This window comes from Calypte anna, chromosome Z, assembly GCF_003957555.1.
Source record: "Calypte anna isolate BGI_N300 chromosome Z, bCalAnn1_v1.p, whole genome shotgun sequence".
Taxonomy (NCBI): domain Eukaryota; kingdom Metazoa; phylum Chordata; class Aves; order Apodiformes; family Trochilidae; genus Calypte; species Calypte anna.
Window position 1 is genome coordinate 9,127,140 of NC_044274.1, and position 17,241 is coordinate 9,144,380.

The window sequence follows — 17,241 nt, forward strand, 5'->3', positions numbered from 1 at the left end:
AGAAGCTATGTCAATGACAGCCAGAAGCCTGTATTTTTCCTGTGAAAATCTACTGAACTCAATATACTGAACAGGTGTAGAAAAAAATTTTCAAAATAAAGTAGGAGCACAACACAAAAAGCTGGTTCTATAGCTTATAGCTGACAGCAGAGGAACACCTCCTATGTTTGTGTTGCTTTCAATTTTTTTTCTCCTCTTTGTTAAGGGAGTCACAGCTCAGATGCCAGGTGCACAAAAAACGTGCATTCAAAGTGGCATGTAAGCATTCACTGGCACTCAGCTTTAAGTGTATATTTTTGCATTCATAAACATGCCACGGTTCTTCTCCAGCTACACGAATATGGTAGATAATCTCTAACAAATGCTTCCATTGCAGATCAGCAAACTGGTTTGACACTGCCTGATCAGGCAGTCCTTAATAACACAGTGCTCCAGGAAAACCTGAGGTGCCTGTATGCTAAATCTTAGAAGTCACTGCAAACAGTGTCCATTAAACCCAAACAGTACCTGTGGCAATGCAATACCTGACCACTACAATTAAGCAAACATGCCTACTTTCCAAAACAAAACTATATGGGACCTGTTTGCATTGGAGAAAGCGCCACTATATGAATCTTGATGGCACCAGGTCTAACTATTAACATTCAGTGTGCTGCCAACATTATAAAAACAAAAAAAATCACAATCTGCCGACTTCCATTTTTTACTTCTGCCCTTTATTTTACTGAAGAATCAGTAGTTCAAGACCTAGATAAATATTTCAGAAACTATACTATTTGTGAGCAGAGCAGGTCACTACCATTTCCCAGTGCATTTGGAGTTCATGTGAAATAAGGGCAGAAGAGTGATGAGCTGCATTTTTAACATGGGCATACACAGAATAGTTGTCTAGCTGACAGAGAATGCGTAATGCAACATCTGCACGGTACACCTTGCCAAAGCCCATCCCAAATAAATGTAGTGCATTCTCCCTAGTGCAATTAACTCTCGTACTCTGGCAGGTTTTGCTAGAAGATCATCAAGGTAGATTACCTTCCAGCACATGAACTAAATACTTACAGGTGTTATATCATCAGTTATTACTTACAAACTTCTGCATTTAACAAGACATCCAGGCAAATGAATGATCTAAATTATGAATTATTTATAAGAATTTCACAGCATGCTCCTGGCGTCATCCATGGCCTTTTCCAGGTCATATGACACCAATTAGAGCTGAATTTTAAATTATTCAATAACCTGAACTCTCCTGTCATTTAACATATAGATATCAATGCAGTAAACAAGTTAAGTCTAATGGGCCCTGGAGGCTTGCATTCCTCCGCCCATCAGCAGCAGAGGCTGTATGCTACCACTGGAATAGAAAATAATAGAATGCAGCAGTCAAAAACATTTGCAAGGTTTTAATAAGTTATTTTGGCTCCCTTAGGGATTTTAGTATAACTTACAAGCACTGAATCTAAAACATATTAAAGTCCTTAGCTATGTGCTTTTAAAACAAAATTAGGACATAGCAAAAGAGCAAGTCTGACACTAACCCTAATTTAGGCCCTTAATTTGAAATGTAGTGGAAATTATGGAGTAAGCAAGATTTACTGAGCACAACTCATTACCTTCAGGCTTTCCTACAGTATAGCCAAAAATAGCCCTTCTCCCAATACATATATACCTGCCTGTAAAGATAAGGCTAAACACAGGGAAACGGAAACGTTAATTTAACAGCTATAAGTTGACAGGTGTATCTCACACTCCTTAGCAAGTGGGTAGAGAAGGGACCACTGCTCTATGAACCTGCTCAGATTTGGGTACTGACTTCACAATGCACCAGTTCAGAGGAAAGGTTTAAGGACCTGCACAGCACATTATAAAAAGGAGAGGGGATATAACAGCCTCTAAAGCACAAATGCAATAAAAGATATATGAAAACCATTGTTTTGCATGATGGCTAGAAAAAGAACAATAAAATACCAACAGCAAAGGTACCCGAGATGAACAGCACAATGAGGTATCTGATTCTGTCTAAATGTAAAGAAACAAACAGCAAGAGTGCTACATCTTGACTCAAAATTAGTTGCCCTCTGACACGGCTTCACAAATGGAAGGAGGCATAACAAACCCTTTATCTACTGCTGTTCTTGCTTAAGAAGCCCAAGACATACAGCAAAAAAATTATGAGGTTGCATGCAGCCCAGCACAAGCTGTGTCTAGCATGAACTGACTTATGTATACATTGCCTGTGCCCCAACTTTCGGCTGTAACAAACCCCAGACGCACTCCCACAGACTCGCAGATCTTGGAGGACTCAGCAGCCTCACTCCTCTGCACAGAGACTTCCTTTGCCCTTTGACTTCCTTGCAAGGATTAAAAAAATTCCTGAGCTCTATACAACAGCAAGAGGAGAAGATGGAAAGGGAAATGCTCAGTTTATCTTTTCAAACACAAGCAAGAAATTCTCTAGCTGCCCCTCTCAAGATGAATGCCAAAGAAACAATGATGTTGAGAAGATATCATGCCAAATAAGTAAAAACACACCTATCCAAAATGTCTAGCCACACTGGGGAGGATGAGGATTTAGATGAAATACCATTGGATTTTCTGCCCTCAACCTTACCACTGGAGGCTGTAAGAGAGTGCTTTGGGTTTTTTTAAAAAAACCTTTTAAAGAAAAAATAGTAAAGAGGTAGAAAAAAAAGACAATTGCCTAATCTCACAGCACACATTTTAAGAACATACAAGAATAGCTGTAAGGGATTTTATTTTGGTTACAAGCCAGTTTTAGTTACATTCCTATGCTGGGCAGCATTTGATTATTTCACATTAAACGTAGTAACATGTTGGATGATAAGAGAGAGGTTCACGTTTTATTTTGCTAAAGAGTAATGTCAACCATCTATTTGGTCCTCAAAGGTTACTTTTTCAAAGTTATTTTAAAAAGCAAACAGTTTTCTTCTTGGAATCACAGGTTTAGCATATCAGGGGCTACACATGTTCCCAGCTACCAGCAGTCTCTTCAGAATTTAATCAAAATTTGCTCCAAAGTCATGTTTTCATAGTTCTGGTCATAGGACAGGAGGGCAAATATTCCTTGACCCTTCAAAATAGCCCTGATTACTGTGATCAAACAGAAGCCAAATACTTATATGGATAAGAATGTGAAGATGTGGACATGAGTTTGATGTGTGAAGATTTCAGCAGATGAAGACATTGAATCAGCATTTGCCAACATTCACCTCACCATGAACAGCCAACATCACCTTTCCCCTGTATTTACAGTAGGGATAACTGTGCTATGATGAATTTGTAAGTAACAGCCACTGTTCTCTCAGAAAGATTATCAGAAAGTTTACTAACCCTCAGAAGGTATCTCCTGCAGAGTCTCTGAGGTGTGAACATAGGCTTTGAAATAACTTCAATGCACCAAGAAACGAAACAGACCACACCAAAAAATTAAAAGCATGTGCAGAAATAAGGACAGTATTCTAGGGAAAAAGAGGAAGAAAGTTATTTAAATAATACAGATATGCCACAAAATCAAATATAGAGTATCTTTTGACTTTAAAGGAGTGGAGAGGTGTTTCCAAGCAAGCATATTCAGTCAGGAGTGTCCTTGCACTAAGAGCCAGCCAGCATTTAGATTCTGCTAATGATCCCATCTCTGGGAAATAATTCATAAAAAGTAAACAGTAATTTTCATGTGCCTGCCCTTTTGATCTTACATTTGTAGGGAGTATCCTGAGGCTAGCTGTGGGTGCCCCCATGGCTCTGGCTGATTGACCTCTAATCTGCCCCTCAAGTAACGATCATGCCAAGGAATGACAACAAGAGTTGCATGTAAGCAGACATTTCAGTGCAATCCCATTAAAGACAGGCTGACTCACTTCATCTTGTCAAAGAAGCAGTTCCACATAAGAAATAAAGGCTTTGTAAACAGACTCTTTTATTCTGTAGTGATGCTGTTCTTCAGAACAAAGGCTGGGACAGGACTTACACACCAGCATCTGAGTGGTACACAGCTTTCCATTAACTGGCCAAATGCTAGTGCATGACAGAACAACAGGCAGCCTGATGATTAGGTGTTAAATAGTCTTGATAGGAGAAGATTAAGAAGATCCTTGAGAAACATGGTACTTGACCCTTCCATGTTTTAAAAAAGCATGTATGCCCTTTATCAGAACGGAGATGTCCAAAGGCTTAGACACTGATTGCTTACAGTCTCATCAGCTCTGAGATCACAGCTCACATGCTCACACTCAGCACTAACTCACAGCAAACACAAGACAGCATGTATGAGGTAGATTAGATTAGGTCTCTGCCACTAGGAATGTGACTGAGGGAATGAGACAGAGATAGAACAGCCAGTCCAGAGCAGCTGACATGGAGAAACTTGCTGTCATGCCAAGGTGACTAAATTACCAGAAATTACTTTTTTAAACATGGGAGTGAGTAAACTACAAACCAGCCTGCTAAAGTACATAGAAATGGGAGCACAGACAATTTCGGTTTTGCAGCAACACTGAAAAAAACCATGTATATTCCCAAGATGACACGTACAACACAAAACAAGGGTGGATGAGCTGGGTAGCAACAGAATTGCTACCAAGACACATGAAAGGCTGTGTCTTCTCTGAATAGTGGCAGAACTCCATCACAGGCAGTTACTACATATCTATTATGCTTTCAGTTCCTGCTTCAGTCTTTCTGCAGTTAGTTCATATCCCTGTTTAATGAGACTTCTGTCAAATTCTCTTGCATTACCAACCACTCCATTTCTTATCAGAAGTCAACATCTTAGTTTACAGTTTTATAGGAAGGCTGTGGAAGTGCAAATGGCACTGTTCAAATGGAGAGGACATGAACTTTTTCAACTAAGAGCACATGCAGCTGGAAGCTTTGTGCAAAATACAACCACCCCTGGGGAAGTGTCACCTAAGCAAACTTACATGATATCTCATAACCTCTTACCTAATCTGACAGTCTCCTCATTGGACAGGTGTCCTTTGAGGTTTCTGAGCAACAGAGGCAAATTATTTAATTGAGTCTGGAAGGTTTTGCTCCTTTGACATAAAAATTCAAGGTCCTTTTGGCATACAGGCTGTGATTTCAGTGAAAAAATTAAATATTTTCTATTTGTCAGACCTGCAGTATCTCAAACAGGTACATAAATTAACTAGTGAAAAATTGTGGGAAAAGTTGAATCAGAGAAAAAAGGAGCAGGCATGGAGCAAATAGCAATCTCTCATTCCACAGGGGTAAGCCAGGTGTTTCCTTTTGAAGCCCATCATGCAAAACCTGACTTCAGAATACTCTAGCCACACTTGGAATGCCACCAAGGATGTCCCAGCACACCTGTCATCTATCGTTGAGATTCCTTAAGAGCTGAGGTCAGTATACAGTAAGTTTAGTACTGCTGAAGGCAGTAAGAGCTAACAGAGGGAAATGACCTCTGATATATCAAGCTACAAAGATCAACTTCCTCTTGACCCATGGAAATGGTCTTTTATAGTCCTGCTTGACACCATAAAGTATAGCAATGTTATCACTGCTATTATTTGCATAAAATGGTCCTAGATGTCGTGTAGAACAGTTTGACAGTCCATCCTGATGGGTCTCAGCTACAGAATATTGATGTAAAGGCTCTTCTAGAGTTACCATAGGCCATTAGGTTGTCTGAATGGACATCCATCACTACCAGCTTGTGTGAAGTAGAACATTAAGTTAAAAGGGCATGACCAAGCATAAATTGAAAGGCCCTCCAGTACTGCAGGGCAGCAGTGACCTTGTGAGGCGATCGCCTTCACTCTGAGCCACTACAGTCTAGACAGACAAACCAAGTAAAACCCACCCACAAGTTTATTAAAGGGAGTTTAGCCTTGGAAAGCTCACAAGTGTCAGCATTTGCAATAGCCTGAAAGGAAATCCTTACACAAAGATGGGCCTTTGTCATAAGCACACAAAAGTAGGAGAAAATTAAGAGGGTTTATAGTCTTACTCTAATAATAACCAAAACACTGTGTCCTGCTTACAAGCAGGAGTGGAGTCAGAGAGGGACAATTTCCAACTACAGCCCCCTAGAGTACTGTATCTCCAAGACAGAATGGAGTTGTAGACCTTCCTCTCCATATATAACCATCATTTTTATTGTGCTGTGCCAATACAAGAGCACAGTCTATATAGCTATGAGCAGATATTACACACTGCTTTTGCTCTGTTTCTAGCCAGTGACCTAACAGCTGCCCATTTTCAAAAAAATCTGCTCCCCATCTGACAACAATTAATGCAGCAAATATGCAACATCCACAGTTTGACATTAATTATTCTCAAGTAGGGAGCCAAGTTTTTTTCCCCAAGTAAAACTGTAAAAGTTTCAGGCTTTGTATTTCATCTTTGGTCTCGTTTATCTTTCCCCATTTTGTGAACTCAATCTGTACAAGCCTGCACAAGTGTAAAAAGCAGAAATGACTCATGATGCCAAAAGGTATGAATTTTTGCAAGATCTGAAAAAATTCTAATGCTGAGTGGAAGGCTCCTCTAACTGGGTTCCCAGGTCACTTTTTTGCATAGATGTAATTAACAAATTTATTATGAGTACCAGACTTAAGCCTTCCTTTTTCCATATAAAAAAGCTGCACTTCAGCCATCCCTAAATTCTGGATTCAACAAAGAATAGTAAAGCTTTGAGGCTGAAAATCTCTAAAATCACTCAGCAACAACTTTAATGGGAGCAGAATTAGGTCAACAGTAAAATTCACTCCCTCCAGGAATACAGTTGAACTATCCAGTTGAGCACAGAAGAAATTCTCACCATGTTTTTCCATATCTGTAAAGTCCCTTGGGATTTGCAAATAGGAAAAAAAAATTATTTCCAAATATTATTGTAAAGCAGAAAGTTCTGCTCCAATGAAGAAGCAAAAAAGAGAGTTTGAGCCTCCCTGACAGCTACATATTAAATGAGTTCATCTTTTCAAGTGCTACAAACTTTTAGATACACAGTTGTGAATACTCAGAAAAACTGAGGGGAAGGGGGGGTGGAAAGGAAGGAAGAAGGGCTAAGAGTAAAGAAAAGAAGAAAGCCAAATCATATTGGTTCAGTCAGGTATTTAAAATGGGTTTTCTTTAATTAGCTGAACTGTAATACAAATTAAAACTGAATTTCTTGTTCACAATATATTCATTGGAGGGGAGGGGATGCAGCTGGCTATTTCCAGAGCAGTTCAAGCTAAAACAGACTCAGTTCTGCAGGACTGAACAGGAGCCAGTTTCCATCCTTCTCAAAAGACCAAAAAGCAACTTGGCAGCAGAGTCTGACTGCAAGCTCCATCTCAGAAATACTTATGAAGCAAGACAAACCTGTGGCAATTGTGACTGAACTCATTAAAATCACTACAGATTATTTAAAGCTCTCATGCCTGGCATTTAGGTCCTTTATTATGCTCTAAATGCCTAGGAAAAGAAGCTGGAGACATAGGGCAGAAAAGAAGGGCTCTTAATACCGCAGCTGATTGCAGAGTGACCAGCAAAATTAATTTGGTGCCACACAATATTTTTGCCATGAGATGTTAAACAAGATTGATCGTAAAATTTCACTTTGTTTTTGAAATCTTTTGCTTTCTGATGACAGAACTGTTGATGCTACAAATGCCCAAGCCCAGCTTTCAGTCAGGATAATGACCAGAAGCAAAGTAATCAGATCTCTTAGATCAGTGTCTGTTTCATGATACGAGATAAGATTAATAGTTTCATGCTGATTTGCCATTTCCTAGAATGGTGTTAAATTACAAATTTACAAGGGGGTGGTGGGGAATGTGTGCTGTATGAAATTCTTAGAAAAGGGCAAAACCAAAGCACAGCTATCATAAGATAAAACCATAAAACAATCACAGCCCTTGGGGGACCAGAAGCTCTGTGCAGCCTCTCATGTGTCAGATCATCATAGGGTGCCTGGTTATTTTATGATAAGATTATCTAATGTTAATCTCACCACTAGAATTGCCTGCAATAAAAATGTTACCAACTTTCTAATTTTAATTACTGGGCTCCTGAAGATAACTACTTCAATTCTGTTTTTAAAAAAAAACAACACTCCCCATGGTTTCTCTGAAGCTGGGAGCGCTTCAAATATCGAACTTGAGGATTAAGATGAGTTTCAGTGTCTCTAATTCTGTGATTATTAACTCCTCCCTTCCCTCCCATTTTCACCTAGTCATCCTGACAAAAGACATAATTATATGCACATAGGATAACATGATATCCTCCATATCATTTCACAAACTGCACCAAAAAAATGCTGAATATACCAAAAGAAACCCATAATGCATCTGTAAGTAGGCATTTTTGAAATAAAATTATTTCCTAATTCAAAACTGTCAACATAATGACTTCAGGTTTACCTATCAGAACTGGCAATCACAACAGTAACAACCTACGAGCTGATTCCTTCCATTAGGTTTATGTTGAGCAATCTCTTCAGAACCCACCACTAACTTATGAAGCAGATAATCTCTGACATTGGTTGCATCAGCTACTATTGCAACAAATGCACCCTCCTTGCAGTATAATTCTCATACCCATTCTCTTTCAGCAAATACCTTTCTCCCACTAATCAAGGCATAGTAGCAAATGACTGCGGAGCCATGAAAGCAATTTACTGTCATAGCACTCCAACTGCAGACAAGAAATTTCAAAAGAAGACATTGTGCAAAAAACCTTCAGGGAAAGAGTTTTCAGGGGCAGTGCTCAGTGGGTTTGCTCAGGAACAAAAATTAAGTGGGGGGGGAAAAAAACCTCCAAGCAAGGGAACTTGGGCAATATCAAGAACCTCCCGTTGTATCACGAAGCAGTTTGATCTAGTCCAAAAGCACACTCTCACCAGGGACACACCATTTAAGTCATTGACAGTCCATAGTTTGGGTCAGGCTTCTATGTTTTTAATCAAACCTTATCATAATCAAAGTAAGAACATCATTTTACAACATAGATGTACAGAACAACCCTTACAAGAGAGTTGTAACATGGTAAAACCAAAATATCTATGTCCTAATCACTCTGTCATTGGATATTGTCCTACTATTATAATTTTCTGTAGATGAAACTAGAGAATAAGAGCAGTTGAAGATGATTTAAAGAAAAATTTGTCATGTTACTCACTAGTAGAATACAATTTGCTTATACATCAGTTATTTTATATATGCACACATAATCTATTGTCTGCATTTCTCTTGTGCTTTTAGCATAAAAATTGTTAGAGAAAAGTCTAGATGTGTATTTCTCCAGAGTTCACCAGTTCCTGCTGTTTGTTTCTCACCTCAAGTCATAATCCTGTCTTTGACATCATAATCATTTGCACAGCCATCAATTGAGATGTCACAAATGGAAGATTATGGCCAGGTGGGGAATAAGCAGCAGGAGCAGATGAACTCTTAAGAAACAAAAATCTTGTTTTCATGCAAATGTCCTTCATAATAGAGAACAAAAGAACAAAGGAAGAAAAATACAATGGAGAGAAAATACTAGAAGCCAGATTGTTTCTAAATACATGATCTCCCTGAAGTTTCCTCTGAGGAGTAAGCTGCTGATTAACAACTTCATAAATCATTAGAAAAATAAAAGAAAATGTGACATCTGATGATTGACCCCTCCCCCCCTGCCACCACCACACATACACACAGCTTTCTACTTAACATGAAATCAGCAGAAATATGAGGCATGAGCAGAAATGCTGAGAGAACTTGTAACCTTTAGAGGTATTTATACACATTATGTCTGAATATTCCTGGCAGTAACTAAGCACTGTTATCCTTGTTCTATAGACAAAGGCACTGAGGTCAAGGAATACATAGGACCTCCCTGAATCTTAGGGACTGAAATCAGATTGCTCAAAGACAGAGACTAAAAAATTCACAGCTGAAGCAGCCAAAATTTTGGAGAAACAGAAAACCCATAGCTTCAGTTACAGTCCTACAGAAGTGCTGTCACAGAAGGGTTACCCTGGGTTAGTACTTTCAAAGAGTTAAGAGAATGACTAGCAATTTTTAAATTTTAAAAAATCATTCATAAATTAATCTGTCTGAAATTGATTCTATGTATCAATTTGAATGTCAATATGCAGTCACTGGAAAAAAAAAAAATTTAAAACCTGCAATCCAGATCCTAAACAACAGAATCTTTATTTGTGAAGACAAATCCAATCAGCTATACTGATATTGCTCGCACTGTAATGCTGCTGCTGCAAAAAAAGATAAAAATATATCTACCAGGAATTCTCTGGTTTCATTTCTAGTATCCTCTTTTATTCAGCTTTGGGTAAGCTGTGCTAAATTTTAAACTGGTTAAATTGCCATATTCTTGCCATTGCTGTTATAACCGTATCAGCAAAACTGGTAATAATTAGGCACTAGCCTAATTATTAAACATAAGAAACTCATTTTTTAAAAATAATAATAATAATAATAATAAAAAAACCAACATGGTGCTTCACATACTTGTGTTCTGCCTCACTATTGCCTGTGATGATGCTGAACATATGCCATTAAAGGTGACAGCAGAGATAGCCTACAGCTCAAACAATTCCATCATCTGCCTGTATTCTAGTTCCCATACAGTCTTTTGGACATATCCTGTCCAGATCTTGTCACAGCACAGCAGATGTGTCAGCTCATTTCCTCAGCAGTAAAGTAGAGGAGGAACTTTAGGATGAAAATTGTGCCTCTTGTACTCTTATTTTGCCTTTTCTGATTTACAGTGCTGAAGTATCAGGACTATTTCAAGTTCATTTGAATTGTCCAAACAGCCTTCTTGCAACTAAATGGCCCCTTTGACATTAGGAGGTAATTCACCAGAAAATATTTCGTGGCTTTGCCAACAATGACCTTGCATTGTGGAAGCAAACCCCCTTTCCCTCCAAATCTAAAACAAATACAAGAAGAGCTGTAAATGGCATTCTAGCCTTTAATACCTCAGAGGCATGAAAACTGATTACTAAAAGCTGTCTGGATATTTGTACAACACAATTACACTTGAAAAAACCCTACGTACTATGCACGACATTTATTTAAGACTGCAAGTAAATAAGTTGCTGAGTAACTCCAGACTAGGATTTTACACTCAGATGGACAATCACCTAAATATTCTACCTAGATATTAACTGAACTGTAATTGTGCTCAAGTTGCACTTAGCTTTGAAATCACTTCTTTCCATTTCACACCCCAAAAAGGCTTAGCTGCTTGCTCAGAACCTTTTTAATTTTGCTGGACATACCAGCACATTTAATGAGAGATATTATGTCTACCCAGAGCTCTTGTTCAGCATTTGCTTTTATTTTATTTTGCTGTATTTTTTAAAACAGAAGCCTTACTCATCTATAACGTGTATATGTGCATCTTCTTTGAACTTATGACTTTCAGAGTCCAGCTGATAAAAGAATGTTTTGCTCCTGTACAATTTCATGGATTATATATTAATAGTTCTGAAATTCTATACTCAGAAAGGAATATAGAATGAACCTCTTTATGAATAACCTAAAAAAACTGCATTACAGAAAGTACATTTAAATTCCTCCCTCCATTTTTCATAAAGGATGACACATCGTTTGTGCCATTAGCAACCGCTCTGAACATGCAAAGTGATGTTTAAATGCCTTCATGTGTGTTATTGCTGGCAGCTACCACACCTGCAAAACTTTTCCTATTCATACTGAAAGCAACAGACATACAGGAACATGGACAAGTTAAAAACAGGTATCAAGCAGTGTGGAAGTCATAGTTTTATCTGTGCAGGAGCATCTAAGGGAAAAGCACTTTAAAATTTCACTTTTCTAAGAATTTACAAATCTGTACTGGAAGCAAAAGTTCTATCACTTTGGAAAGAGCAATGCTGTGTTCACTATGAATCTTTACTTTTAGGTGGAGAGAACACAGGGTGGAATCAATTCTATACTAAATATATATCTAAAACCTATATTTCCTTAACACCTTTGAAAGGTGAGTAGCACTCGTGCTGAGAATTACCCACTGAGAATTCCAAGACACAGCCTCTAGATAACACACTGCAGCAACAGATAATGGATACTCTAGGAAGAAGCTGATAGAAAAATGCCAGTTAAAATGTTTCAAAAGCAAGGAGACTGTAAACCTTTAAGAATGAAAAAACATCTCCTGTTAGAAGCATAAACGACCAACTACACTGTATTTTGCTCAAGGTAAAAAGAACTGAGGATGCAAAACCACACATGTGAGAGCAAGGACAGAAGGCCAGAACAACCACACCTATATGGAGTTTGAAGTAGCAGCACTTCACTCCTGGAGACCACTGGTGTGCTGTTAAGTGGAAAAAGTCTTATGAGGTAAGAGTATAACCAATGTGCCTGGCAGACAAAAATCCTTCCTATTATAAAACTGATTGCTAAGCAGAGCTTTAAATAAAGTTTGGAAGTGAAATGCTTTCAAATGTTAGGCTGTGATTTCTGAAATTAGAGGTCAATTCTATTACCCCTTGATGCTTGACTTCCAAAATTCCTTAAAATGTGACACTTGCTTCCATTTTCTAGGAACACACCTCATGAAGTCAAGCATATGGAGCCAATACAGGTATCTTGTCTGCCATCTAAGGCTTTATTTTTCTCACATTCAAATTACCACTGGTTTTAGTAACGTCAATCCCAGCACGCATTTGAAATGCGCTTCCATTTACCACAGTGCAGAGCTACATAGCTTGGTAAATACATGCAGTTTAGGTTCAAAACCATGGCTCCAGGAACTACATATCAAGAATTTTATATTACTGAAAATTAATGCCTTTTTTGCATATGCTTGAGAAATAAATTAAAAAGCTATGTCTTGTGCATATGGGATTTTCTTAGCCTTCATTTTAAAAAAGAATCATGCATACAGAGTTGCATTTCAGCTTCTTCTCTGGGCTTTTAATAAGCGAATATGAATTTATTTTAATTCATCAAAAGCAACTAACTAGAACTATATGAGTCTCGTGTTTTGTATGGAAATTGTTTTGTGTTCAACTGCACCAATATCAACCTCTGAAGTCAATTCTCTGAAAAAAAACTGGCACCTGCATGTACTGTACCATTAGTAGTACCCAAGTAGAATAATCAAAGTAATAGTCATAATTTCTTTTAGAACGGAAAGCTACAGTCCTCATATCAAAGCTGGGTGGAAAATAAATCAGGTTTTGATGATTGATGGAATGGGGGGTACAAGAACTAAATAACACTTCGAAGCTGTTGTCTCTTGGAGAATGACATTCCACCCTGGCATCCCCATTCCCCTGTGTAGATGGAATGGAATCACTTTTCTCCTGGCTCCCTGCTTAAGGCAGCAGGTGACTAACAAGGCATGGGGGGTTTTCTCAGGCCACATGAAGAGGGAAATTGGAACAGATATCTGAAATTGAACTCTTCCTTCAAAGGTTACCTGTCAGGCCCTGTAACTGCTCTTGCCTTACCTCAGCTTTCTGCCAGAATCATCCCTGCCATAACTTTCACCTTATTTCTGATATGCAGCAGAACAGTGTAAAAAATGGGTAAGTTTGGTCCAAGCTTCAACCACAGGGCCTATTTAGCTGCTATATTTTAGCATTCACTTGCCTTGGCTTTTATCTGGTGTATGTTCTGGTACTCTGCTACATATTTACTATTTGCCAACTTACAGAGATGCACATCTATTGGTCTCCTAAGCTTTAGATTCACAGAATGTTTTAGGTTGGAAGAAACCTCCAACATCATCTAGTCCAACCTTTGGCCAACCTCATAACCTAACTACTAAACCATGTCCTCAAGGACTAGGTCCAAATGCCTTTTAAATACCTTCCAGGGGTGGTGACTACACCACTGTCCTGGGCAGATCATTCCAATGCCTGATTCCTGACATTATCTGGAACTACTCTGTATCCTGAGTGACACCTGTTCAAGGCATTTGGTTTACATTTCACAATTAATCCTGCCTGATTTTGCTGAACAGAAGGCTTTTTCAGCATCATCCACTACTACTCAAAATTATTCTGCATGTTTAAAAGCTTCTGAAATACACTGGTGTTGTGGTTTAAGCCTGGCTGGTAACAAAGGATACCCCCCCCCCATTACAGGATGGCGAGGAGGAAATCCACCTAGAATCTGGTGGGTCAAGACAAGGGCTATGAGGTTTTCATTCATTAATTCTGCTCACAGGCAGAACAGACTCAACTTGGGGAAAAAAGTCGATTTAATTTATCATTAATCAAATCAAAACAGGCCAAAGAGAAAACACAAACCAGAGCTTAACTACTTTTCTCCTCTCTTCTTCCTGAGCCCAAGTTCCTTTGTTCCCAACACCTGCACCTCCTCCCCTCAATGGCAGGGGGGGACAGGAGTGGGGTTTACAGTCTGTTGTCACAGTTTGTTTTCTTCCACTCTTTCCTTTTCAGGGAGAAGAATTCCTCAAGTCTTTCTCTAATCCAACATGGGGTCCATTCCCCAGGAGAAAGTCCTTCATGAACCCCTCCAACCCAAGGTACAGTCCCTCAGGAGCAAACTGCTCCGGCACAGGCAGCCCAGAGCCATGGACTGCTTCAGGAACAGTCCCCTCCATGGCAGTAGGTTCAGAACATCTGCTCCGTGATCCTCCCCAGGCAGCAGGTCCACAGCTGCTCAACCAGAATTCCTCACAGGGTAGAAGGTCCACAATACCTGCTCCAATGTCATCCTTCAGGGTCTACTCCACCATGGGATGCAGAGAAAAATCTCTGTTCAGGCACCTTCTCCCCCTCCTTCATCATCAGCCCTGATCTCTCTGCTCCTACACTGCTCTCCTCTGGTGGCGTTCTCTCTTTCCATGTATTGCTTTCTCTCACCTCACCCTTCTCCTCTGCCCTGCTCTTAACTCCTCTGTGTAATAGTAAACATTCTTCTTGAATATGTTAATTGCAGAGGTGGGCTTTTTCTGTTCACTGATGGCCTAAGGTAGGGCCAGGCATCTCGAAACATGGAGAGCTATTCATAAGATAAGGGCAAATTTAACCTCGGTGAAATGCCAGGCCACAGAAAACTCAAGGAAAAAAAAAAAACAACTTCATCTGAGATTCAACAAGCTGTAACAAATGGAAGTTTCAGAGTTGCATATATTGGTTTTTTCAAAACTTTCAGACTACAAAACCCATAGAGATGCATTTTGCTTATATTTTTCCTGTAGTAGAATCTCCCTGCCAAAACTCTCCATTTGAACTCAGGATGGAAGCCTTCCTGTAGTCACCATTTTGAAGGTAACTTTCAAAATCTTTCCTGCATTACAAACATACTGAATGAACCAAAATATAATTTTCTCTAAGTACAATGGTATTCATCAAATCTTCAGCCTATTATCCCACATTCTCTTTGGGAACAGACATATCAATAGAGCAGCATCGTCAATCAATTCTATAGATTTTGAGTGTATCCACAATGAATCTACCCTGCAATAAATTGGCTTGAGTCATTTAAAAACTCATATCTTAATGTTTGGAGAAGAAAAATTATTATTTTGATCTACTCCTCCACCCCTTAAAGGGATAAGCATTTAAAAGAAAAATAACCAACCGCTGGATTACAGCCATCAAGCCTAAATAGAAATGACTTATCAATCCAGAAGAGAAAACACATAAGACATCATTCCACATAAAACATAAGACATAAACAGACACAAAGATTTTAACTCAAAAGTTTTCAACTGTGTCAAATGCGTTACAGTAATTAAACAAGCAGACAGGGTGCCAAAACTGTAGGTAGTTGGAACACCAAGATTTTCCCCCTTTTCAGTCTTTCTCTCTAGATTACTAAAGCATTTAAAATTGTGTTCTTTTACAAATAATATTCTGTTAAGGTACTTGTTAAGGCACCAGAGGAAATGGTGACACAGAAATTGGCATGTAGATTTCTCTGCTAGTGTATACAGCACCACAAGAAGACAGCCCAGGATTCTCTCCTTCTTCCTTTCATTATGCAGGAATTTGCAATTCCTTTTCAGAAACTATTCCCACTAGACTTCCTCCTCAATGCATGTTGCATTACTTCTCCTGAATGAATCACAGCAATATGGTACTGCATCTCAGACTCCTACCAGCTCATTTTAAAAGCTTTTTTCCCTACATGAAATGGAGGCGACTGAAAATACAGTTGCAACTTAAAAACATCATAATTCACTACAATTTGATCAAATGGCACTGAGCAATTGCTTAGCTCAAATTACAAAGAAAGAAGAAAGTTCACCATGAGACAGTTTTTTTTCTGGCCCTATAAAATACATCTGACATTAAAGCAACTTAGTACTTTTTAAAGGTGCTGAGTGCTCACAGCTTTCACCAATTTCAAACAGTCAAGAACACTCAGCATCAGCAGCACAAGCTAAAGCCCATGTCAAAATATTTTATCTGAATATACATTTAAACATGAAAGGTAAGCTACAAATATAACTGGGGAAAAAAATGCATATAGAAGCTAAGATTGCCAGTTCTCCCAAGGCAGAGGATCACCTACAACATAGTAGCAAATCACCCTTCCAAGGGCTAACCAAGAAGTCCTTCAAAAGGATCCCAAGCCAGTTATTCCCTCACACATGAAGGCAAAGAAACCTATCTCTAACCTTTCTGATACTGTAGGATCACCCTAAGAAGTCTCCCCAAAGAAACTTTCAGGCTACATCTATCATTCTGTTCAAATCAATTCTCTTCAATGCATTGCACTAAGGAAGACTGGCTGAGATACTGCTGGCATCAATGACAGCACCATGAAAACTGAAAAATTACCTCTAAAAGGGTTTGAGAAGAAAATGCTCAACACTGTTTCATAGCACTGAGCTTGAAACAGAGCGTGCTGTTCTGAAATGCTCTTTCAATGTACTACTGTTAAAAAAATTTAAGATGTATTAATGATAAGACTTTACTTAATAACACCAGTGTACCAGTTCAGAGACCAACTCTTCAGAAGTAAAACATCACAGTATGCACTAATAAATTAAAAGCAAAAAATAGCCAGCCATGATAGAGGATACTAAAAACAGGTGTAATACTATGAAACAGGAAATAAGGGCTCTAAAAGTGCTTTCTGATGGCATACCACATAAGAAGCCTTCCATGGGAAGCACTGGAAGCCAACTTTCATGCTATTTAGGCTGGACAAAAAAGCTTAGAAAAAGATCTGGAAGGAAAAAAATTCCTGCAGTAGGGGCAAGGAGGGGAAGATAAAAAGTTGAGTTACACACATAGATGCCAATGACAAGGACTGA

The 17,241-nt window shown here is 38.8% G+C and overlaps 1 protein-coding gene across 1 annotated transcript in view; it reads right to left on the reverse strand.

The window, feature by feature from the left end:
• Positions 1–17,241, reverse strand: part of LOC103532472 (protein hinderin) — a 100,816-nt gene that overhangs the window by 61,348 nt on the left and 22,227 nt on the right. The gene's annotated exons all lie outside the window — the stretch shown is intronic.